The sequence below is a fragment of the Poromitra crassiceps genome (assembly GCF_964638095.1).
Source record: "Poromitra crassiceps genome assembly, chromosome: 2".
Lineage (NCBI taxonomy): Eukaryota > Metazoa > Chordata > Actinopteri > Beryciformes > Melamphaidae > Poromitra > Poromitra crassiceps.
The window spans coordinates 89,415,121-89,440,610 of record NC_139624.1 but is presented as its reverse complement, the minus strand read 5'-3'; the positions used below and the strand labels follow the sequence as shown (position 1 = coordinate 89,440,610).

Here is a 25,490-nt window from a genome sequence, read left to right as displayed (position 1 = left end):
TCCCCGCTGCATTACCTCCGCGCTCATCAAGTCCACCCGCTGCATGACTTCTCGCAGCGCCCGCATCACCTCCACTGCCCAGGCAGGAGTCTCTTGCACCAGCCGTCCGACCTCTCTCAACACACGGGCCTCCATGCCCGCCAGCATCGAGCTGATCCCCGCCGTCAGCTCTCCTTTCCTCCCGTTCACCAATGGCCATTCTCCGGAGATACTTGATTCTCCGCGCACCATCGCACGTGGTTGCAGCTAGCAGTTAGCAGTTAGCACCCCTGGTAGCTAACTTACAGTACTAGCGCTAGTTTCTAGAGCCAAAAAGCCGCACCACCCGTCTCTTTTGCCGTTCCTTCTCACCCTCTCCCCTCTCGGCCGAATCAGAGGCGTTACCGCTTTACTGTCTGGCACCAATGTAACGAAGTGGGTATTCGTCCAAGGAACTGGAGACTTGATGTTGGTACAGGCTTTTTATTCTTGTCTTCACAATACACGCTCCTAGCAGCTAGCTTCGCTGCTAGCTCTAAACCACCCGGTCAGCTCGCCCACCCTGGCCTGACTGGCCTCCGCCCCGGCCGCTGGTCACATATATCCCCTTCCCCCTAGGAACACACCCACACATATCAGTTCCTAGCCAAGCACGGAAACACCCCAATACACGTAATTACCCGATACGTTACAATACAGTATATAACGTATATAAGGAGGAGGAGTTAAGCTAAAAACCTAGTTGATATTTATATATCAACATATATATTATATACATAGTAATATATGTAATATATATTAGCCTATATGTATATAATATAATTTATTGAGAACAAACTAATGGAAAATTAATTAGAATATAACATTTTAAATACGTTAATATAGGTGAGTGTGAGTCACATTCACGTATCTACAAAGTTACAAACACTTGTGTCTAGTCCTGCACTATGAAAACACGTTAACAATAAAGCCTTTGTGAAAGTGAAATTAATTAGACAACATAATATGCAGATCCTGGATCTGGATAAGTTCAGTTGTCCGCGTTATCAAAAAGTACTGCGAGCAGCATACTATTCCAGTATGTAGCGTTAGGTACAGAAAAAGAGAGGTGTGTACATCTACAGTAAGTGCGCATTACATTACATAGGTTAGCCTACTTTAATCTGAAGGCCAACTCGTATGTACAGTGTTATTACACAGCAGTATTTGGGGTTGCCTGTATGTTTGGCTGGTCGAGTCTTGTGGAGTCTGGACAGAGATGGCAATAGAACCGTAGCAGACCGTTCGGCCTGAAAGGCAAAGCGGCAGGACATTTTACCAACAACCGTACTACTGAACCGCAGAGACACTGGGAGTCGGAGCGGAGCAGCGGGCACGGTAAAACATAGCTGGGTGGCTACTCCTAGCTTATTGCCATAACTATGGACGACTTTGCCTTGTTGTCAACAAATATTTCTTGCCAGTCTGTCTTCCACATTGAGTCAAACTGTCAGGCTAACGTTAGTTATATGATGGCGGACATCTAACCTAGCCTAGTTAGCTATCCGGCTAGCAGGAGGCAGCTTGATGGAGGCTAGCTAGCTAAGTTTGTAGCTCGATATTGCAAGTTAGCTAGCTATCCCTAGAGATTAAACATCCATGTTACATGTTGCGTTGCTGAATAACGTTAAATGCTACCAACCGAACCAACTTGATCACATGATGCAAGTTGTTTTGGTAGACTATTACGTTAACATTGTTTCCCCCCTGTAACCGGTAGCTAGCTGGCGAGCTTGTTGTTAGCTGGCTAACGTTGTAGATAATGTAACCTAGCGAGTTCTAGTGTGGCTAACGTTAGCTAACGCTATCCTTGATTGTCAGATGCCCCTGGTGCAAGTAACTTAACGCTAAAAGCTTAATAAACACAGGTTCAGTTTTAGTAACTGAAGACCAATATCAAGTTCAACCATGCAAGATCAGTACAACCGACTGTATTAGCTAACCGAAGCTAATAATTAAGCTGATCGAAGTTCGCTAATGTGCGTTAACCATGTCGGAAACAGCTGTTTTGATTGGTTTGCTTCATGAAATATCAACAAGGTTTTAGCTTAACGTATGGCCTCTACGAAGTTTGAGAAAGTATGAGCGACCTGCGCCTTCATTATCGAATAATTTATGCTCTGTTTGGTTAAGTTATGCTGTGCTACCTGGAAAGAAAGAAAGAATTCGTCTCGAACTAGCTTTACAAATGTTGACGTACATCTTAACGTCTATTCTATAAACATAGAGGAGCGTTTTTGCTGAATGACAAGGACATAGACGTATTATGAGCACATTTAGTGAAGTTCGATAACAAGCTCCGAGTAAATGGAAGACCCATTTGTCTTCCAGTCCCACGTTTGCAGATAGGCTAGCCCAGGGGTTCCCAAAGTTTTTTGGCTTGTGACCCTATTTTGAGTTGAAATCTAGGGATCCGAGACATTTCAAATTCCTGTAGACCATCAATAATATCATCAGTGACATCGTCAGTGATGTCACATAAATGCTTCTTTTTCCCTGCAGAATTCTGACTTTAATCTGAGACTTCTGACTTTAATATAAAAATTCTGACTTTTTTCCTCAAAATTCTGACAGTAACTTTGAATTCTGAGTGACTTTAATCTCTGAATTCTGACTTTATTCTCAGAATCCTGATTTAAAGTTTTAATCTAAAAGATTTTCATCTAAAGAAATGAGTCACTCACAATGTTGATTGAGGCTATGTCCATTTGGATGAAGCCTTTGCAGTATATAGTGACATTATGTGACATTACAGTATTTGGATCTCACCTGCAATGACCACCCACCGCCATAGGTGTCACCCAAGAGAACAAAACTGAAATCTTAGAGATGATCACTTTAAACTCAAAAAAGTTTGTCTGTTGCAAATTCTAAAGAATCAACCCCGGTCGACACGTTTTTAGATTGAGGCTTGAGGCTTAATTTGGAACCCCAGGTGCTTGTCTTATAAAGGACGCTGGATTCAGGTCATATGATCATTTTGAATATACCAGCATTCTTCTGAAAAGGGCTACAGATAGGCTTGGTCTGAAAGAGGAATGATGGCCAAATGCTACTTTACTGTGCTCTTCCATACACTTTCGCTATTAGTGTTGTCACGATACCAAAATTGTGACTTCAATACCGATACCAAGTTTAGTATCACGATACTCGATACTAATATGATACTCGATACCTAATGGAAAAGAAACAATGTCCACAAGGTTGGTCACATTCACAAATTCAAGGTTTATTAACACCCTTAACAGTCACTGTGGGATTGAAGGATACCTTCTTTTGAAATGTTTCTTTCTGGTGTTAGAACACCACCATTATGGTGTGATCTCAGTCAATGTTTGAAACAGGTCCTTTGCCTGTCTCATAGAAAATAGAAATACAATAGAAAAATAGGAACTGCAGCACTGGCACAACACACACTATAGGCTATGTAAGATGGCTCAGACTGAAAAGTTATTAGTGTGTCTGTCCAGTAACACACGATAACATACCGTAGTAGTGTAACCCAGGTTCTTCCTTTTGTAGTGACACATTACAGATGTCACACTTGCGTACTTTACAGAGGGGTCCTGAACGCGTCATGTGCAGAAGGCAGCCTGGAGGATGCAATGTAACTGCGATAGTGTTTGTCTGCTGCTCTCAACTCGGTTAATCTCACTTTATTCATCACAGCGGCTCATTACCCGCTGTACACTTAAACGTGCACTAGTTCTGCACAAGCACTCGCGGGGCTCCCCTCCTTTTACCGACTCTCACTAATCTCACGGCTTAGCTGTTAGCTACTTAGCTTAGCTCTCTCCCTCTCCGTAAGATGTTAATGATTATGTTAACGTTATGCATAACATTAATGTATATTTGCGGGAGTGGGAGAAGTCTCCCAGTGTCCAGTGTGATGGCTGAGACACTGGGAAAGTAAACATGTGTTTGTTTATTTGCTGCATCGCGTGTATTGTAACGTTACTTAAACGAGGAACCCCGCAACTTCTTTTAAAAGCACAACAGCTAGTTAAAGTGATGGTACCGAACTTTGGGAACTTCCAACACCGAACCGTTTTTAATAAAAAGTATCGAAATAGTAGAGAAATCTCCGTATACCGTGCAACACTACGATTGGCTATTTTGTTTCAGGACCATGGGAACTTCTGAGCATCATGCTGTCTGTGCCAACCATTAACAGTGGTTCTGTTGGCTCTGGATGAAACACCATATATGTATTAGTGTCACATTGGGAGGGAATTACTTACAGGAAGCTGTCACTTGAGCAGCAACTTTGGCTTGCTGGCCCTGAAATATACTTGTTTGCTCTCTCTCTCTCTCTCACTCACTCACTCACTCACTCACTCACTCACTCACTCACATAAGTGCCTTTTAAACATGAACTCTGGATCATGTCCAGCTAGAGAGAACAGGATATTTTCAGGTTTTGCCTTTATAAACATGAGGGGTCTTTGTTAACACTTTCAGTGCCACGGCCCTTGGGCAAAAGGTTGCTTGCTGTGCCACATAGGCCGCAATGCATTTTAAAACAGTCATATAATTTCTTTAATAATTACTATGTAAACACTGAACACGCACAAATAACGATGAGACTCTCTTCTATCACCTGCAAAAAAAAGTTTATTGATCCCATTTTCCGTTCTTTAGTTATGAGCCGGAGAAGATAGCTTGATCGAACGAAAAACAGAGCTTTTTTTCTACGAGCTGAGATAATGAGCCTTTTGTGAAATTAAACATTTCAAGCACATCACTGACTCTGAAGCTAATTTTCTGATGTAGTCACACCTCAAAAATAATTTCCTTCAATAAAACAGTGAAGGCAAGGGAATTTTGTTTGGAAGAATAATATTTTTAGCTGAAACCAGCAGCGCTGGCGCCTGCATGCGCTGCTGGTTGCAGCTTCTTGCTGATCTTTTGCTGCTGGTGGGCATCGGATATTCTGGCTTGCGTTTGCCAACCCTGTCCTGCTGTCTGGGTCTGTGTTGTGTACTTGGCTCTGCGTGCCCACCTCCCCCCCTCCTCCTCCCCCCCCCCCCCCCGTTGTGGGAGGAGTGTCTCTCTGCTCTGCTGTTTTCTCGTTTTCTCTGCCTGTGCTCAGCACTGAAAAAGTCAGCTAGATCCTGCTTTTTTACAGCCGCGTGTACCAGCTCCCATGCTTCGAGTTGAGAATAATAACAAATCCACGGCTGATCATGTGTTACAGCGGACACGGAGGCTGTTGCAGCGGACATCGAGGTGCTCAATTGTGATAGCAGATTGGCTGCTGCAGGGGCACAGCTAAACGTTGCTTCAATGAAGCCGCTGCATACGGACGGATGCGATGCGATTTCCTTCCCCCCAATGACTTCTTCTGTGTGTTTCACTCCACGTTCTCTCATCTGGAGAGCGCTGTCGCCACCTAAGGGTTCTGTAAAATAGGTTAGACACATTCAATACCTCTGAATATTGTAAGAGGCGATGTAAGAGGCATAGATCGACACCCCCCCGTCAAAAAAAAAAAATCGAGTTATGACGCCATTTGGCGTCGCTGGCACTGTACGGTAAATTTCTAATGACGCCATATGGCGTCGCTGGCACTGAATGTGTTAAGAAACAACTGGATATTAGGGATGGGCATCGAATTTCGAATTTTCGAATAATCGTTGTTATTATCAAGGTCGACTTTTATTATTGAAATTCGAAATTCGATTTTTTTTTTTTTTTTTTTTTTTTTTGAGTGAAATGTTGCATTGTCTCCCCTGATTCTAAGTATAGTCAAATCGCTTGGTTTGAGCAAGTGGGGGGCGGTAGCATGTATCGAAAACAAGAAATGTGATAGGAAACAGCTTTAGCTATGAGGCAGTCAAAATAGTGGTCGCACCGTTGTCAATCACTGTGGGTGATTTATTTTACAAGTGGCAACTAGTCATATCTGACTATTTTTAAATGTATTTCTCCCCACAAAAGTTTGATAGCCTATCAGTCAGTCAGCTCCTATCCTCTCCGCAGTGGAGAGGCACAGTCACACAACACTGCCTGCCTCACACAATAGAATTGGCTGCATCACGTTACTGCATCTGGAGACATCAAAAAACGTGCCGTTTTAACGGAGTCCATTCCAACGAGGGGTGGCAATGTGCCAAAAATGAGTGCTTCGCCTTTGTTAGGTTACATAAAGCCGCTCAGTCAAAATAGTGGTCGGACTGTCGTCAATCACTGTGGGTGATTTATTTTACAAGTGGCATTTCAAGTCATATCTGACTAGTTTTCAATGTATTTCTCCCCACAAAAGTTAGGCTTTTTCTGACATGGGAGCAAGCAAGCCGCGCAGCAGTAAGCGTCCCTCCTGATGCACTGGACCTGGCTGCCTGGCTGCAGCTGAAGCGCGTTGGCCAAACAATTCAAGCCCTTTTTGCAGCACTTGAGGAAACCGTGAGTTTGCTAGTTGATATAAGCGATTGCCCGAACGATTCATTAATTAATAAACTAGTGAACGTGAAGTGAGTTGAAGAGCCACACCCGCCCACTCAGACGGATAATGACCTGCCACTGTTTAACATGAGCTGCGATTGCGTGGAAGCGGATCTTATACCGGCGGTCGAGGTAGATAAGATACGGAGTCGCGGGAGTGCGCATAGGCCGGCTAATTGTTGTTTAACATGCAGGCCAACTGGCTAGGAGCAGGTTATAATACGGATTCCACTGCATGTTATGAAGTGGCTTCACACACACACACACACACACACACACACACACACACACACACACACACACACACACACACACACACACACACACACACACACGTACGTATGTACGTACGTACGTACACACACACTCTCACATTGACCTTTGGAAAGCAAGGAAACAGCTGTGGGGAAAGCAAGAGTTGTAGCCTGGCACCAGAGTTGCAGCCTGGCCTGACTGTGTGAAGCTAGTGCTTCATGCCAAGTGAGAGAAAAGTTGTACAAGTGCAAAACGGCTCCTGATTGATTGTTTTTGATGTGCGCAAGAGAGGCAGTTGAAGGTGAACAGATGGACAACATTGATGCTGGGAAGAGGAAATAGCCCGCCCACTCACTTTCTCATTAACTTGGCTAAAGCAGCGGGGCTGGCGGTGGGCTGGCGGGCCGTCAGTGAGCGTCAGTGCGGTGTGTCCCGCACCGTGGGCTCTAGTCGGTCTTGTCGGCGGCGGCTTTTCCGGTCGATTCAGCATGTTGATCGGCGTCAGGCCGTCGCTGAGAGAAATAACTCTGATTTGCTCGTCAGCAGCTCGAATGAATCAGTGCACGAGAAGGGAGGGCACGGCACGCACAAAACATCTTCTCATTTTCCAACTTCGTCTCATCTGATCATTCCAATACACAAATATTTTTCACAAATGTTTTCACAACAACGTGGACTTCGGGAAAGCACTGTGTGCCTGTGTGATACAGTCCCCCCCGAAACTATTGGAACAGCTAGGCCAATTCCTTTAATTATTTTTGCTGTACACTGAAAACATTTGGGTTTGACATCAAAAGATGAATATGAGACAAAAGATCAGCAGTTCAGCTTTTATTTCCAGGTATTTACATCTAGATCTGATAAACAACTTAGAAGATAAGATGGCACCTTTTGTAACGGAACACCCAATTTTTAGGTGAGCAAAAGTATAGGAAGAGATAGACTTCAAATATATTAAAGTGAATAATACTTAATATTTAGTTGCAAATCCTTTGCTTACAATAACTGCATCAAGCCTGCGACCCCATTGACATCACCAAACGTTTGGTTTCTTCTTTTGTGATGCTTTTCCAGGCTTTCACCGCAGCCTCTTTCAGTTGTTGTTTGTTTCGGGGGGTTTCTCCCTTCAGTCTCCTCTTTAGCAGGTGACATGCATGCTCAATAGGGGTTAAGTCTGGATACTAACTTGGCCAGTCTAAAACCTTCCACTTTTCCAAGCCTGGAAAAGTGTTACCGAGTTAAAATAAACCTTACCTTTTGGTTAGTCACTCAATTTATTCTCTTGAGCTTTATTCCCTCCCAGCCTATCTGAATTCTGTTGTATTGATTAGGCATGGGTCCGATCCAATATCGGTATCGCGTGCCGATACTGACATAATTCCCGAATCGGATCGGATCGGAATCAGATTTTTTTTTGTTTTTTTTTGTTGCAATTCTGGATGTAATTTGCGCATGTATAATAGTATCCTTATTTGCCTTGTATATTTTCTTAATTTTGTCTGCTTTTTGCAAGGTATATTTAAAAATAAATCTTTAATTGGCCAAATCTTTGCCTATACTGTATATTCAAGAAAAGTATTGGTATCGGCATAATATAGGTATCGGCAGATATCCAAATTCAGGTATTGGAATCGGATCGGAAGTGAAAAAATGTGGATCGGTGCATCCCTATATTGATACAGTGCTCCATAGCAGTGATTAAGACCAAATTAGCAAATTAAGACCGTTTAGTTTTGCAATCTCAAACTCAATGTAGTAAGTGTTAGTTAAAGTTGTGTTGCTGATGTAACCGGTTACAGCTTGACCCCCCCTGTAAGTTGCTGCAGTGCAGCCCAAACTGTCTAGACAGATTGATCAACACCTCTGGCTGGCAGATTGTTAGTAAAGCCACTTCTAAACATGAAGTCTGGTCCATGTCCGGCTAGCTGGGGTGCGGTGCAGAGGAGGAGAGCCTGAAGAACACAATTGGGCACCAATGCCCAAAACGCGCTGCGCACAGGTCTCCATGCACTGCATCTACAACACGAGATCTCTGCCAAACACTTTTCTCCACTACTCCATAATGCACGTCTCACTGTGAAGTTCCCGGTGCATTCCAACGTATTCAGACGATAACGTGGGGTGGCAATGTGCCAAAAAGAGTGAGTGCTTGCCTTGTTACATCGCCCCAAAGCCGCCAGTCAAAAATAGTGCTTGCACTAACACTAACGTTAAACTGTGGATGATTTGACAAGTGTACGGCAACCATTTTAGGGCATCCTCGTCCGTCAGAGTATAGGCTATCGTTCCTCAGTCTAAGCGTTGTCAGTTGTCATGTCTCCTATAGTAAACCATGTCGAGTGCTCTGAAACACCTTCAGTCCTCACACGAAAACGTTGTCATTCCTCCTGCCTCACTCAAACTAGCTGTCAGGCATCACTCCTCACGTCTCACACAAAAATGTTGTCGATCCTCCTGCAGACTAGCTGGCAGGCATCACTCAAACTAGCTGTCAGGCATCGCTCCTCACGTTTCACACAAAAACGTTGATCCTCCTGCAGACTAGCTGTCAGGCATCACTCAAAGTAGCTGTCAGGCATCACTCCTCACGTCTCACACAAAAATGTTGTCGATCCTCCTGCAGACTAGCTGTCAGGCATCACTCAAACTAGCTGTCAGTCATCATATGAAAACGCTGTCATTCGTTGTTTTTGGTTTTCTTCCGTGTGTAATGGGGAAACCGCAGGAATGCCTCTGTGAAATGAGCAACAATTTCTTACAACTTCCCTTCCGGTTGAGTGATTTTGCCTTCAAAATAAAAGTTTTTTTTTTTTTTTTACAATAGATTAAAGTAGTAATCCATGAGACCCAAGTTACCCAACATAATTAACATCGTAACACTAAGAGGAACATCTAGTTTAATAATCAAACATTAAACTAGATGTTCCTCTTAGTGTTACTATGTTAATTCTGTGTGGGAGGAGAATTAACATCGTAACACTAAGAGGAACATCTAGTTTAATCTTTGATTATTAAACTAGATGTTCCTCTTAGTGTTACGATGTTAATTCTGTTGGGTCTCATGGATTACTACTTTAATCTATACTAAAAAAAAACACGCTTTTATTTTGAAGGCAAAATCACTCCGACAAAATCAATCCGAAAGTGAAGTTGTAAGAAATTGTTGCTCATTTCACAGAGGCATTCTTGCGGTTTCCCCATCACACACGGAAGAACAACAAAAAACAACGAATGACAGCGTTTTCATGTGATGACTGACAGCTAGTTTGAGTGATGCCTGACAGCTAGTCTGCAGGAGGATCGACAACGTTTTTGTGTGAGATGTGAGGAGTGATGTCTGACAGCTAGTTTGAGTGAGGCAGGAGGAATGACAACGTTTTCGTGTGAGGACTGAAGGTGTTTCAGAGCACTCGACATGGTTTACTATAGGAGACATGACAACTGACAACGTTTAGCCTTAGGAACGATAGCCTATACTCTGACGGACGAGGATGCCCTAAAATGGTTGCCGTACAAGTGGCATTCAAGTCATATCTGACTAGTTTTCAATTTATTTCTCCCCACAAAAGTTAGGCTATATGACTCGAATATACAGGCTAATGCAGCATTACCACCCTCTTGCATTTTCACATACAAGACAGACAGGTCGGGAGGAAAAGAAACCATTCAAGCCGTTTGCAGCACGTGAGGAAACCGTGAGTTTGCTCCTTTAATTCATTGATATAAGCGATTGCGCGAATGATTAATTAATAGGCTACGTGAACGTTAATAGCGGGCACTTATCACCCAATAGCCTAATGCATAAGTAAGCTATCATCTCCTTGTTGCATTTTCAAACTGGCAAATGAGATGGGGTGGGGGGGGGGGGTGGATGATGATTCAACTTTTACTTGTTTACTCACCAATTGGCTCTCTTCCAAATAATCCAGCCATGTAACTACGTCCAATCCATTCATGGAATTATTAAATAGCACGGGGACATTAATGGTTTGTACATTAATGGTTTGTAAAGTGCCATTTAACCACCCGCCCACTCAGAATGATCCGGAACATGAGCTGCCGGTGTTAAACAACAGCAGCTTTGCCAACGATGCGGATCCTGTACTAGGGGCTCAGATGGTAATGATCCACACTCACGGGGGGGGGGGGGGCGCATAAAGCGGATAATAGACCCTTCTCACGGGGGCCATTTTGTGTCGAAAAGGCAGAATAAACACAGGTGCAAGCAAAACACTAATGAGGGTTTCCAAATTCCACTCAGGGAAGATGGAAACCCTCATTAGTGTTTTGCTTGCTCCTGTGTTTACCCTGCCTTTTCGACACAAAATGCCCCCCCCCCGTGAGAAGGGTCTATTGTTTCTAAACATACAGGCCGACCGGCTAGCAGCTGGTAATAATCCGGATTTCACTGCATGTTTAGAAGGGGCTTAAGTTGATTACATTAAATCTGAGTGAGGTTTTACTGCATTGAGATTAGTCTTGATTCACTCAAAGTCAAAACAGAAGCGAAAGAATAAAGCTCCTAGGCCAGACAGGAATGTGTTGTTATGGCTTGTTGGTGTTGTTTTCTGAGACTGAGAGGTTCTGACTTGGTTTGTGGAGCTGGGGTGTGTGGGCTTAGAGAGACTTGCTCATTGTAAGGGAACACCCCCGCTGACATCATGGTCTCTCCCCTGATGTATTCTGGTGAGTGCAGCTCTCACACTGCGTATGTGTGTGTCGGTGTATTTGTGTGTGTTTGTGTGTAAATTGTCATGTGTTTGAAATGAGATAACCTTACACTCCTCGTATAAGCCCAAGTGCTTAGGTCTGTCAACAGTCTTCCCTTGCAAAGAAGCTGCATCATACTTCTGCACACACACACATACACACATAAATACACCATAAAATGTGATCTGCATTGTCTAACATTAGTTGTTTTGTAAGCAAATCTGCCCACGTACAAACTGCTGCTTTTCCTTCTCACATGCCAACCATCACATCAGGACAGCATCTGAGCCAGACTCTTTGGAAATACTCTCCCTTTTCACAATATTCTCCTCATATTCACCTTTTCCCTTGCCATTTTACGAGGAACCAGTCACACAGAATGACACGAGGAAAGCTGAAGCAACCATTAGATCCAAGGTCAAGCCATGTTAATGCCACATATTGTGTACATTGCTTTTTCAAATCCTGAGTTGTACTTTTCTGACCTGACCATGTGGCAGTCCTACAAATGTCCATTTACAATACTTGATGCTGCCATGTGTGTGATCATGATCATTCTGTCTGTAAGTTGAGACAATCAATATTCTCCTTCAAGGGCAAACGGGCGTATCAGAGAATATTCAGACCTCCAGCAGCAGGTACCGTGATCAAAGATACACGGAATGGCAAGCCAAGTGCTTTTGATTCAAACACACTGTGTTTGGTGTGTCAATAGCTCCCTGCCTGTTAGATTTTTTTCCCGAACCTAAAAAGATAGGCCTACCTTAATTCAGAGTTAAGCCTATCACAGTTGGGCTAGCTTAAACTAACCAGGCCTGGCGTATCCAATAAGTCATACTTCACCTCACAGGGCTCCAGAGTGCGTGTATTTACACGCATTTTCCCACCTTAAAATCTGCTACTGCGTATAGACGGTTTTAACTTGACAACAAAAACATTCTAAATTGAACCCCCGCTCACTTCCTGTTGCAGTGTTTGCTATGGACATAAAAGAAAAAAAAAACATTCAAGTGCAGGACTGACCATTCCGTGAAAACCGTCTATACAGCTGAGCAGCGAAAACAAAAGTAACGATGTCGAGTGAATATTTCTGCAGTTTGCCGAATGCTGAGAAAAAGGAAGTGCTGTGGGGTTGCGCTCTGGTGAAAACCGTCTATACATATTTTCATAACGTGCACTGGTGCGCACTGGAATTTGTAGCATCTCATAGCGTCTTTCTCTCTCTCTCTCTCTCTCTCTCTCTCTCTCTCTCTCTCTCTCTCTCTCTCTCTCTCTCTCACCCTGCTCTTGTACCACAGCGTGCGGCACGGTCAATCTAATCTCACATAGAAAGACAGGGGAAATACAAAAATAGAACGTTTTCAATTGCTTCTGAGTGCTTTAGACTTGGGCCAAATCGTTTTACTTTGAAAATCCGACTGGAAGTCGTATCGTCCTTATCGCTAGTAGAACACATGACAGTCCGCAGCCAGCCATCCAGGTGATTACTGGTGTGCGGCCAGACTCACTCGTACCGGTGTTATGCCGAGAAATGCCCCCCCGGCGAGAATGCCCCCCCTGCTCTATAACGAGTGAGAGCGAGCGGGGGGGGGGGGGAAGGGGGGGGTTGAGTAAATCTATGAAGCCTCGTTTCCTTGTCTCATAACGAGTGAGAGCGAGCGGAGGGGGGAGGGGGGGGTTTGAGTTGTGAGACACAGCTCCCAATGTAGGTCAACATTAGGCTACTGTTTAAAGACTAATCTTACATAGGCTATAAGTACAGGGTACCAGATTTGGCCTAATTGCACAACAACACAACACTTCCCCTTTAACCTAAGTACAGATTTGGTACAAGTAGGCTTCTTACAGGGTAAATTCACATCATACCCTCTACTTAGCCTGTAAGTACAGAGAAATGACATGTTTTTGGAGTGTGTAACCCTCTGAAATTCTCAATGTCACTCACAAACAGCCATAAATATCAGCTGGTGACATTGAGAAGAAACGAGGCTTCATAGATTTACTCAACCCCCCCCCCCCCTTCCCCCCCGCTCGCTCTCACTCGTTATAGAGCAGGGGGGGCATTCTCGCCGGGGGGCATTTCTCGGCATAACACCGGAATCGGAGTCACAAACAGATGGAATTAAAATGTGTCAGATGATGGTGGTTTTGTACGCAGGAGACAAAGCTACGGCTTCAGCAGACGAGTAGCGCCAACGTTAGGTTGGCTGGCATGAATGACATCTTAGCGTCTAATATTAGCATCGCTAGTGGGATGCTAGCTAACTATCAAGCCAATTCTGGGATTACTAACGTTACCAACATGTAATTCAAGATCGCTAAAATGTGTTGCTGTCTGTTAATGTTAGACCATCTAAGAGCAGCTATCTGCTACGATTTTTCACTGTCTGCAGTCCACAGTGAGACTATCATTAAACAGCACACTGTGGGATATGTCACTAATCACACAGTAACATGAACGTCCACAATCATGACCACCATTACATAATGTTAGGCAAACTACGATGACTAAATAAATGGTTGTCGAGTCATTCTTATCTGGTAAGACATTCATAGTGCATCATGAGAATGGTAGCCTACTTTAATTGAATTAAACTAAATTGTAATGTATCAGAGATTAATCATTGTGTCCTTAAATGTGCTCCTAACTTTTTCAATTTAGGAGCATAATGTAAGGTGATAATCACATCACAGACACCCAGTTCATAAATGCTGCAATACTTAAAATGCAAAGGCTTCCATCAGTGGGCCATAGGCTCAATCCTCACTGTGTTAACTCAGTTGGTGATAGTGACTTTAACAGACGTTTATTGACAGGAAAATCTTTGATTGTATCATTTAATAATTTGCCAATATGTATACAAAATGACAAGGAAAGTAACGAATGTATTATTGCGGTGCCAAAAGGCATGGTGAAAAATGTGGGTGCACCTAAATTATGTGCTGGTGCACCTAAATTATGTGCTGGTGCACCTAAATTAAAAAGTAAGGCGCACCGGTGCACCTAGTGTAAAAAGTTAGTCTGGAGCCCTGCCTCATCCTATACTAGCACAAATATAATGGAGCCAAGAGCTGGTGAGCAGTTGAAGACTTTCAGAACTGCTGAATTTCTGGTGATCATGTTATGATGATTCATGGTAGGGCTGTGCCCCGACTGCTGACTGAGGTGGTAGTACATCTTGCTTGTGTTTGCAGCACTAGGCTTTTTCACAGCTGGAGGCATTATTAGGCATAGCAGTCTGTTTGCAGGCAGTTCTGTATGACTAATGTGCTGACAGTGGTTGAGTGTCCAAAAGTCGTTTGATACATCGATTTGTCACATCCTGTCTGCCTGCACTGCTGGTCCTCTTCAGAAGGCGAGTGGAGGAGTGTGAGGTGTTGCCTCTATAGTAGGGGTGTCAAAAATAATCGATTATAAGATGCATCGCGATGCGGACGTGGACGATTCTGCATCGATTCAAAAATGTCAAAAATCGATTATTACATTATTTACATTTTTATTAAAAAAAATTTTTTCTGGGAAACGGAAGGTCAAATCGCGATGGTTCTCAAATGGGGGTCCGGGAAACGTTTTCAGGAAAATTCCTTTCAGGAAACATTCTAATCTAACAAACCTATCACTTTAAAAGTCAAGCACGTTGCCATGGAAACAATTAAGCTTAGCCCAAAATCACAAATCAGAATGAGGGGGTCCCGGGTATATTTCCTATCTTGTAATGGGTCCTTCGCTGAAAAACATTTGAGAACCTCTGCTATAAAAGACTGTATTTTTTCACCCCCCCGAATCTAACGCCGCCACCCACGAGTCTCTACGACTTACGGTTACGGAAATACGTCCGCCCTGCATGCAAGGCTACAAGACGGAGACGTCGGCTAGCAGCTAGCTTTAGCACTTTTGCTTTTGCTTATCAAGTGTTAGCTCCGGTGGAATGGTGTCCAGCCTGTTATTTTGTGTCCTGTCGCATCATCAAGTTTCTGCTTCTGGCACCATGCATGTTTATATGATGGATTCCCAGTCAGGTGATATGTTTTGACTTGTTCTTTATTGCAACTTAACGTCAGTGAAGCTTGTGCTTCTTCTTCTTCTTCTTCTACTAGTGTTTTTTGGCGGTTGGCAAACAACTTATGGTGCATTACCGCCACCTTCTGAAATGGAGTGTGGATCAGAATGGACTTCTAAAACACTATCCTGGCTATATTCTTCTATTTAGTCCAGTTTCCTCTAAAAATGAAAATATAGCCCTTTACCCCACATTCCCTGAATTCAACTGCAATAGTTATTTTTAACTCCAGCTTGATGCGATTGCTCTCCAACAGGCCCGTATCTAGCTATGAGGACAGGGAACCCCGGGCCTCCCTAATAATTTCAGAGATTTTTTTTTTTTTTTTTTTTTACAAATGTAATTAAAAATATTTTGCAGTGCACTATGTTCCTTTCTTGTTTAGGAATGTTTCGGGAAATGAAAATGTAGCCTATTTAAATAGAATTATCAACAATAACAATCAAGGAAGTTACATGCTTGTAGGCTAGAGAAGAAGAAGCGCGCATGCACGCACATGTTGTGTTGAACCAACCAACAACCAATAAGAATTGTTTAATCTGGCAATAAAGAAATGTGAACTTGACATGCTATTTTAATAGCCTACTCAAAAATGCACCTCCCACTATACAGCAAAGAGAGGAGTCAATGTTTCTTGATATATGCCATTCAGATCAGAATAATTAGTCTAGTCATTAAGTTTGCTGATAATATTTCTATCATGTTAAGTCTGTGTCATGTTAACTGGTGTATTCAGAGCAAATAGGGAGATATAGAGCATTATCATCATGCTATATATCTCCCTCTTTGCTCTGAATGAGTGAGAAAAGGAGAAAATACTGAATAATTACATCACAACAGTATCCTAATGTTAATAAAAAATGAGATATTCCTCTAAATATGGCTAAAAAAGGTAAAAAAAATACTTTTTATTTTTATTTAAAATGATATATTACTCCAAATATGGCTAAAAAAGGGGGGGGGGGAGACTCAATTTTTTTCCGGCGGCGCCCATGTCTGGACCTCCCCAATTTTGAAACCCTGGATACGGGCCAGCTCTCCAATGTGTTACTTGTGCTCCTTCTTCTGCACTCTCCGCTTTTACTGTGGCTTTCCTGCATTCTTGGAACCCTGACTGCCACCTGGTGGCTAACTCTTGTAACAGAGGGCAGCATTTGTATTTATAAAAGATAATGGAGGTAAATGCATTTGTTTATTTTAATTATGGATCATAATACAATGCAATTCCAAATGCACTTTATTTTAAAACTAGCCACACAGTGAGAAAAAAGAATGGGAGATAAAAAAAATCATGTATTGGGAAAAAAAGTGATGCATCGATTTAAGATGCATCGAGATGTATCGATAATCGTTTTATAATCGAATCGTAGCCCTCTGAATCGTAATCAAATCGTGAGCCCAGTGAAGATTCACAGCCTCTATAGCCATGTGTTATCAGAGGCAGGTCAGGTGAGTGGAGGAGTCTGAGGTTTTGCCTCTATAGCCATGTGTTATCAGAGACAGGTGAGTGGAGGAGTGTGAGGTTGTGCCTCTATAGCCATGTGTTATCAGAGACAGGTGAGTGGAGGAGTGTGAGGTTGTGCCTCTGTAGCCATGTGTTATCAGAGGCAGGTGAGTGGAGGAGTGTGAGGTTGTGCCTCTATAGCCATGTGTTATCAGAGACAGGTGAGTGGAGGAGTGTGAGGTTGTGCCTCTATAGCCATGTGTTATCAGAGGCAGGTGAGTGGAGGAGTGTGAGGTTGTGCCTCTATAGCCATGTGTTATCAGAGGCAGGTGAGTGGAGGAGTGTGAGGTTATGCCTCTGTAGCCATGTGTTATCAGAGGCAGGTGAGTGGAGGAGTGTGAGGTTGTGCCTCTATACAGCCATGTGTTATCAGAGGCAGGTGAGTGGAGGAGTGTGAGGTTATGCCTCTGTAGCCATGTGTTATCAGAGGCAGGTGAGTGGAGGAGTGTGAGGTTGTGCCTCTATAGCCATGTGTTATCAGAGGCAGGTGAGTGGAGGAGTGTGAGGTTGTGCCTCTATAGCCATGTGTTATCAGAGGCAGGTGAGTGGAGGAGTGTGAGGTTGTGCCTCTGTAGCCATGTGTTATCAGAGACAGGTGAGTGGAGGAGTGTGAGGTTGTGCCTCTATAGCCATGTGTTATCAGAGGCAGGTGAGTGGAGGAGTGTGAGGTTGTGCCTCTATAGCCATGTGTTATCAGAGGCAGGTGAGTGGAGGAGTGTGAGGTTGTGCCTCTATAGCCATGTGTTATCAGAGGCAGGTGAGTGGAGGAGTGTGAGGATGTGCCTCTATAGCCATGTGTTATCAGAGGCAGGTGAGTGGAGGAGTGTGAGGTTGTGCCTCTATAGCCATGTGTTATCAGAGGCAGGTGAGTGGAGGAGTGTGAGGATGTGCCTCTATAGCCATGTGTTATCAGAGGCAGGTGAGTGGAGGAGTGTGAGGTTGTGCCTCTATAGCCATGTGTTATCAGAGGCAGGTGAGTGGAGGAGTGTGAGGTTGTGCCTCTGTAGCCATGTGTTATCAGAGACAGGTGAGTGGAGGAGTGTGAGGTTGTGCCTCTATAGCCATGTGTTATCAGAGGCAGGTGAGTGGAGGAGTGTGAGGTTGTGCCTCTATAGCCATGTGTTATCAGAGACAGGTGAGTGGAGGAGTGTGAGGTTGTGCCTCTATAGCCATGTGTTATCAGAGGCAGGTGAGTGGAGGAGTGTGAGGTTGTGCCTCTGTAGCCATGTGTTATCAGAGGCAGGTGAGTGGAGGAGTGTGAGATTGTGCCTCTATAGCCATGTGTTATCAGAGGCAGGTGAGTGGAGGAGTGTGAGGTTGTGCCTCTGTAGCCATGTGTTATCAGAGACAGGTGAGTGGAGGAGTGTGAGGTTGTGCCTCTGTAGCCATGTGTTATCAGAGGCAGGTGAGTGGAGGAGTGTGAGGTTGTGCCTCTATAGCCATGTGTTATCAGAGGCAGGTGAGTGGAGGAGTGTGAGGTTGTGCCTCTGTAGCCATGTGTTATCAGAGGCAGGTGAGTGGAGGAGTGTGAGGTTGTGCCTCTATACAGCCATGTGTTATCAGAGGCAGGTGAGTGGAGGAGTGTGAGGTTATGCCTCTGTAGCCATGTGTTATCAGAGGCAGGTGAGTGGAGGAGTGTGAGATTGTGCCTCTATAGCCATGTGTTATCAGAGGCAGGTGAGTGGAGGAGTGTGAGGTTGTGCCTCTATAGCCATGTGTTATCAGAGGCAGGTGAGTGGAGGAGTGTGAGGTTGTGCCTCTATAGCCATGTGTTATCAGAGGCAGGTGAGTGGAGGAGTGTGAGGATGTGCCTCTATAGCCATGTGTTATCAGAGGCAGGTGAGTGGAGGAGTGTGAGGATGTGCCTCTGTAGCCATGTGTTATCAGAGGCAGGTGAGTGGAGGAGTGTGAGGTTGTGCCTCTGTAGCCATGTGTTATCAGAGGCAGGTGAGTGGAGGAGTGTGAGGTTGTGCCTCTATAGCCATGTGTTATCAGAGGCAGGTGAGTGGAGGAGTCTGAGGTGCCAAATGTGCCAAAATCTCCTGCAATATTCTTCTGTTGGTATTCACTCTTGTTTTGAGTTGCTTGGTAGATTGGATGATTGCATTTTCCCACAGTAATAAGGAAACACACACCTGCCAGCACTTGAAGCTCAAAACAAGAGTGAATACCAACAGAAGAATATTGCAAGAGATTTAGGCAAAAAAAATTGGGGCGCTACCCACACGTTTAGCTGTGTTGCTCATTCCATGAATGCACGATCCTTACAATTTGTACCCCGTTGTAAAGGTGACTAATCAGGCTTTCCAACGATATAAAATACAATACCAATTGGTATTATTAAAGTGGAGAAATAATCGACCGAAATAACGTTTCCGAACTTTTTTTGAGGAGTTTATATATATATATCTTTTAACTCATTGAGTGCCAGCCACTTTTGGAGAACGGAAGCTCCCAGTGCCAGAGTTTCAGAGCATTTTCAGTGATTTCTCGAGGCCCACAGAATATTGTGTGATATTACTATGTAAACACCGAACACGCACAAAGAACGAGGAGACTCTCTTCTATCATCTGCAAAAAAAAGTTTATTGATACCATTTTCCGTTCTTTAGTTATGAGCCGGAGAAGATAGGCTGTTTTGAGCAAAAAGACAGGTTTCAAATTCTAAGCTGAGATATTCAGCCTTTTGTGAAATGAAGCATTTCAAGCACATTCACTGACTCTAGCTAATATTTTCTGATGTAGTGACGTGGTGTAGTTCTGTGGAGCCTGCGTGCCCCACCCCCCTCTCCCCCCCTCAGCTGCAAACTCCTCCCCACACGCACCCAGTCTATTTTCCGAGCCTCCGTTTTTGCACCGGGCGGCTCCCGGGCGGCTCCCAGCGCGACAAGGAAATGCCAAACGGGACTGCAGGGAAAGGTTTGGCCCTTCGGTGTCGGGTGCTGCCTTTCTGGCGGGTAATCGTGTGGAGAAACTATATGCAGACAGACAGAGGCAGAGGAGCTCAGTTGTGGGCGCGGATTGACTGATGTTCGCAACCAACTTCAGCTGCAGACAGAGCAATCTATATGGCTCTGGCTGCAGCATGCATCGGTTTCTCTTTGATCACGGCTTTTTCCTGCAGTTTTCCGGACCTTTCTGTAATCTGGAGAGCACTGTCGCCACCTAATGAGTCCGTAAAATAGGTTATACACCTTCAATAGCTCCCATATTTGTACAGGAGATGCCTGATGCTTTGATCCACGTCCCACCGTCAAAAAACGCAATTGACGAACATACTCGTCCTTGGCACTCTACGTTACTAAACAAAATGACGAACATACTCGTCCATGGCACTCAATGAGTTAAGCAGCTATAGCAGTCTATTATAGAACAGTTTCCATTTGACATATAGGCCTATATTTTATCCATCAAATTGAAAGTTCAGCACATTTAATTTTTTTCTACATCAATATTTTATATTGTGTAGGCTAAAGGAAACATGATTATTTGTGTGTGAGATAATTGGAGCAGAAGACTGTGTTGAACTAAATGGCTAGTAGTTCAGTCCAGTTCCCTCAGTTCAGTTTATAAAAGAACAAAATTTATTCCACTTCGGGATTTCCATGTTACCAGTTCAATGCAGTTCAGTTCACTCAACAAAAATACTCCATTCCGAGATTTCCCTGTTACACAAGAAAATAACTTTGACAAAAGGAAACTATTTTATCGATTTATAAGCTAATGCGGCTAAAGCTAACCGGAGCTATTAACGTTACGAGAATACACGCAAATATGGATCAAACACGGACTTTAACAGCACGCAAATGCCTCAGTAGGCGGGAGGACTGGAGGTAACTTCTCTGCTGAGTCTGATCTAATCACCAGCTGATTTGTGTGATTCAAAGACGCAAGGGGTGTGTTGACAGTCTGGTGTGGTGTGTGGAGGTGAGTACACTGACGAAAGCAAAGCGTGTGCTTTGTAGGGCTGTCACTTTTCCCCAAAATAAAGTTCGAACAAACTTTAATTGCCCGAAAGTTTTTTGGTAAAAAAAAAAAAAAAAAAAAAAAAAAAAATTCAGTCCAGGCCACCGGGCATCAGCCCGACGTGTTAGCTTGGACGCTCACAGTCACAACACTGCCTCACAAACTTGGCTGCATCCAACTCGAGACAACTTTTCAGACCCTGGAGACAATCTTTCTCAGAAGAGACTAACGTGACAAATCTGGAGACTTTTTCTGACATGGGATTAACATTACCAGCAAGCAGCAGTTGGTTAATTTTGGTTCATATAAAAAATAAAAAAAAATAAAAATAAAAAAAAATAAAAAATCGAACAGTCAATTTACATATCGAACACGAACCCCTCCCCCACATTCGAAGTTGCATTCGAATTTTGAATGAAAAGTGACAGCCCTAGTGCTTTGCAACACAATGATATAAACGTTAGAGCACAATATGAAAGTTAAACGATAGACATTGAAGACTTGAAAATGGGCTGCCTAATGTTTCTCACGCACAGCATGATCGGCTATGCAATCGTGACAATAAAGTAATATCTGCAATCAGCCGATCGCATATTTGAGGTCAAAATCGGCCGATACAGATTGCGTGCCGATCGATCGGAGCACCTCTAGATGTCATGCTTCTGAGCTCACTTTGCCATTTCTGCATAAACTGATCCTTAAAGGCCGGCTTTACCGTGGGGAATATGAATATATATTAAATCTCACGCCCCTAAGGTTTTCGAATCCGTTGAAATTTTTGAAATTGGTTGTTTCCCGCCAGAGATATCACCAGAAATCCACTCTGTGTGGAGGGGGGGGGGGGGTGGTGGAGGGGAGGGGCGGGTGCGGGGACCCGAAATACTACATTTCCCACAATGCACTGGGCTCGCGTGGCCTTCGTTTTCATGCCCACCCCTCAGGCATTTGGCTGATATCAAACTCCAGTAGGTGGCGGTAATGCACATATATGTTTGCCAACCGCCATAAAACTCAAAGAAGAAGAAGAAGAAGAAGGCTTCGACAATAAAAGATACAAAGAAGAAGAAATAAATCGAAAATAAAATTGCCTCCAAATTGCACCAAATGTAAACGGTAGTATATATGTCGGGAGATGTCTTCATAAAATTTTTTTCATGCATTTTAAGGCATTTTCGTAGGAGTTACGCGCATCTGATGTTGTAACTATTTTCTGTAAAAATGTGTAAAAATGGGTACATTGCTCAGCGTTGATTTCGTTACTTCAACTCACCTACTACTAGATGTAAAATTTGACGAGCTTTCCAATGCCGCCAGTCCCGTGTCTTTTGGTGCTTCCGTTCCAGAGATATGGTCTCTTGGCAAGGAGCTATGGAAAGCTAACCTAGCTACAGTATGCTATGCGGGTGAACAAGATGGCTGCCTTTTGCTTTTCGTCGAGAGCTCTGAAGGGGCGTGGAGGACCTCTAGAGGCGGGACCATGGCTCACAAGACTTGTAGTTCATAGGCGCTCGAGTTCCGCAAGCGGGGAGGGAAGCCGGGTGACGCGTAACGCGTCATCCGGCTTCCCTAAAAATGTGAGAGATGCCTGATAGGTCAGGCAGTGAAGCTCCAATTTCAAAATATTTCAACGGATTCTAAAACCTTAGGGGCGTGAGATTGATATATATTCATATTCCCCACGGTAAAGCCATCCTTTAAGACTTTGCTCAACAGTTAGCTTCAACCAATCGGAGCTATTGCACTGCTGTGTAAGCCAGAAGTAAGACAAGCCACAGTCATCCAGAATCTGTTTGACCCGCACCACCCACGGCGACGCATAGATGCCAGAGTTGGGCAAATCAAGCAGGCAGTTATACATGATAGGGCTAAGTTTGTTCTCCTTGCCTTCAATCAACCTTGCCCAGTAGCCGACCATTCTTTTCTTGACAGTGACACAGAGTGGGTATCTCCCCAGCTCCCCATAGACATTATTGTTACATTGTTACGTTGTTGTTTTAACTTTTATACTTGAGAAATGTGAGCTGTAGCTTTTCCAGTATATACATTTTTTCAAACCCCCAAGCTTCACACGAATACAACATAACTGTCGACAACTTGTCGAAAAGGTCCAGTGTGATATCTACAGGTAAATCATATTTTCTACATTTAGAAAAATGGGAAAACCTAGCACGAGAGGCTTGCTTATGCAGCTCCTCAATGGCGATCTTAAATGCTCCATTATAGTTCATAATGACATTATTACGATCCCCTTTAGCTGGTGCTATGGCATCTCATGGTCTACCTGGTGGGTCCACACTTGGAACTTAGGGCAATTAAGAGTTTCCAGTCTGTCCACCTGACTTGTAGCATGCCTGGCTTGCACTGTGGGGGGACACTGGAGTACTGTTACCTGGGGAAACCCAGGTGAACACAGAACATGCAAACTCAACACAGAGGTCTGGGGCCAGGAACAGAACGGGTCCTCCTTGTTGTGATGCTACTAACCACTAACTTATGATTTTGGTTCTGGCTAGAGGCCACAGCAAACTGGAAATATGCATGTATTATACAGCTAGTCTAAATACACAGCATACACTGACTGACACAGACATTTATATCTGTTGCTGCATATGCCCTGCTGACATCACAGCTCACGTATCACTGGGCTGAGTCTGTGTAGCTGAGCCCCGGCATAGCTTGCAGGGCATGCACTTCTGTGTTGATTGGAGTGGAAAGACAATTATCGGCATACGCTGGGGACTGCAGGAGAAGGATAGCTGCTTGAGTTTGCAAGGAGAGGAGGTAGCACTGCAGTCTATGCTCTTTTTCTTATTATACTGTATACAACACACACAAACCCATTCCATCCTGAGTTTCTGTTGTCCGGTAATTGCCGGACTTTGTCCGGTAAAATTCATCAAAGTTCGACAAATTAAAATCTGCCGGACACCAGGTCCGGTAAATAATCCCCTCAGCACAATTTGAGTTGTATTAAAATAGGCTCAAGTTGCATTTCCACACAGCCTCCTCCTATTATAAATAGCCTAAATGAAAATGTGTATGTTTAGGTCAGGCTATAATGGACACATCATTTATCCCCCTGCTTTGCTTTCTGCTCTGCAGCTAAAGGGAGTCAAGCTGTTCCTTAAGCCCCTTTTAGACTGGCCAAAAATCCCACTAATATTCACAAACTAGTGGGATTTTCTTCAGTCTAAAAGTTTCCAAGCCGATAGAGCGACCCTGCAAGTGAGGTGGGTTTTCGCGTGGCGGCTCTGCTCCGGCTGGTGATATAAATCTTGGCGGTGGTCCATTTTCCGACCCTGCTTCTCCTCCGCCTGAGTTGCCGCCCCTTTTCCAGCGTGAGTCAGTGAGATTCACTGATTCACACAGCCTGAAATTTGACTTTCTTAACGGTTAAATATTTTACATTGACGGAATATGCAGAGAAAAAAAAGCATCTCTCATGCACAAGTGCACCCCACAGCCCAGGCGCAGACAGCATCAAGTCAGCCAAAATGTAAGTAGGTCGTCCGCTTGAGCTCTTTCAAAAATAAAACCCTCGTTGTAACGTTAAAAATTTATGTAATCTTGTGGTAATCATGTGGTCATGCCCAAATTCCCCCCACCTCCGCCCCCTCTCTACTTTACACCCAGAGGTGCTCCACATGTATGAAAGCAACATGCCTCATGTCTGAAAGAGTACAGTTCACGTATCCCCCGGGTCAGGCTCAGGGTCTGAAAGTGGCTTTGGAGAGTCGAGTAGCCACGGTAAAGAGCCTCGGTAAATAAAATATTCCTGGAATGCGAGTTTAACGCATTTGGCATTTGCATTCTACATCAAATGAAGACATTACCGTTTGCTTTATTTTGTATGTTACATACTTATTGGTTATTAGTTAGTTTATGGGCTAGAAATTCTGCCAGGTTACAGGCATAGGCCAGGGACCATTTGATGTCCCCGTGCTATTTCATAATTTCATGAATGGACATAGTAAGTGGCTGGATTATTTGGAAAAGAGCAAAATTGGTGAGTAAACAAGTAAAAGTTTAATCGTTTCTTTTCCTGTAACCAGGAGATGATACTGCATTATGTGTATTTCAGAGAGGACACTTTGGAAATCATGCCCAGAGCACTTCCAACGTGCAAGGACCACAGACATGGAGTGTTTTGTTTGTTTGTTTTTGGGAGGGTTTCCCTGCCATCATGCACAGTACGGGTCAGGACGCAACAGTCACACGGACAGAGTTTTGTCTGTTTGTTGTTGATTGTTTGCACTGTAAACATGAAAGCCAGATTATTGGCAATTCTGGCAGCAGCGGAGGTTGAAGATCCCCCTGGCAGGAGAAGATGTAGGAGGAGTGACTGACGAGCAGTGCTCTTTTCCTCCAAATGTTGAACTTTTTTCAGCTTGAGACGCCCAGAGCGCTCTGCCCAAAAACACTAGCCGCCCAGAGTGCTTAAACGCCAGGTGCGGACTTACCATAGAGAATGAATTGCAGAAAGTTGTCAAAATAAATACTCGTCAATCTTTTTATAGATGCATATAAGGGCA

General features: G+C 43.9%; 1 protein-coding gene across 1 annotated transcript in view; it reads left to right on the top strand.

Moving 5' to 3' along the window:
* The first annotated feature begins 1,218 nt into the window (after positions 1 to 1,218).
* The window catches only part of wwp1 (WW domain containing E3 ubiquitin protein ligase 1), a 103,127-nt gene continuing 78,855 nt past the window's right edge, over positions 1,219 to 25,490 (top strand). Inside the window, exon 1 of the mRNA XM_083632040.1 lies at positions 1,219 to 1,356. The gene's annotated coding sequence lies outside the window, so the exon portion shown is untranslated. The remainder of the gene's footprint in view (positions 1,357 to 25,490) is intronic.